The 1085-nt window shown below is 46.0% G+C and overlaps 1 long non-coding RNA gene across 1 annotated transcript; it reads right to left on the reverse strand.

Annotated features, from left to right (window-relative positions):
* Nucleotides 1-318: 318 nt before the first annotated feature.
* Nucleotides 319-850, reverse strand: LOC306976051. Its single transcript, XR_013793741.1, has 4 exons — nt 760-850; nt 636-698; nt 451-534; nt 319-332 (listed from the first exon to the last, which is right to left on the reverse strand). It is a non-coding gene; the product is annotated as an uncharacterized lncRNA (long non-coding RNA).
* Between the last annotated feature and the right edge of the window lie 235 nt (nt 851-1085).

Here is a 1085-nt window from a genome sequence, read left to right on the forward strand (position 1 = left end):
TTGTCTGATATTCACCTGCAATAAAAACATGTTCTCCGTTCTTCATTAACTTGACCGATGAAGGGTGTGAACCTGCATGAGCTCTAAAGTAGAACTCAAAGTGATAGGCTCCTCTCACCGGGGCAGTGAATAACCCTGTAGGAGACACAGTTTAGTGTTGACAAACTTCAGTGAGACATATTTCCTGTAAGTTCCTTCACCTGTGTGTGGGCTGTAGGCCTGTCCAATGTTGGAGACCACATGTTTGAACTCCAGAGTGGTGTGAGCGCTGAAAGGTCCAATTGTTCCATGGCCTGATTCCAACAAAGAGGCAGAGAAAGCCACTTGTCCCACTGGAATGACAAGTTTAACAACGACATCACAGGTTGAAGTCGATGCTTTTGTGAAAATAACATTCCTGTAGTTTGTAATGTTCTTCTTCTGGTTCCAAAGCATCAGTAAAAGTCTCACCTGCTCTGTCTCTCCTCAGAGACTCCACTTGGTTTTCAGTCTCGTTGGTCCGAGTCTTTAAGCTCTTTAGTTCAGAGGCTTGAGCTGAAGCAAAACAATGAGTCTTAAATCAGTCCAGAACAAAGCAACAAATTGTCTGAAACACACTTTGCAGAATCAGAGAGAAGTGTCGTCTTGAATCTCACCTTGGTTGAGCGTCTGCAGCTCCTCGATCCTGACTTCATATTTATCCAGTTTAGCGTTTTGTTCTGACAGAGAGAGCAGTCCAGTTAGGGTAGAGCAGCATTGTTAAAGAAGCTTCATTCTCACCTTGGTTGAGCGTCTGCAGCTGCTGGATCATCAGTCTGTTCTCGGCCAGTTTCGCGCTCATCTCTCGGAGCACAGCCTGGAGGTCTGAGGGATAAGGCTGAGACACATTCACACTCTCTGGACTTCCATCTCTTTGTTGAGTGATCTCAGCTCCAGACTGAGAGCAGACCAGCAGCAACAGACCCAACACACTCAGGATCTCCATCGTGAATCTGAGCCCCAGAGATACAGGCTCGCTCTTTATTCAGACTGGATCGCTCACATAGTTACACATTAATGATGTGTTTGTTGGTTTGGCTCACAGGACTTTAGATCAGGCCCAGATC

The sequence above is a fragment of the Gobius niger genome, assembly GCF_951799975.1.
Source record: "Gobius niger genome assembly, chromosome: 16".
NCBI classification, from domain to species: domain Eukaryota; kingdom Metazoa; phylum Chordata; class Actinopteri; order Gobiiformes; family Gobiidae; genus Gobius; species Gobius niger.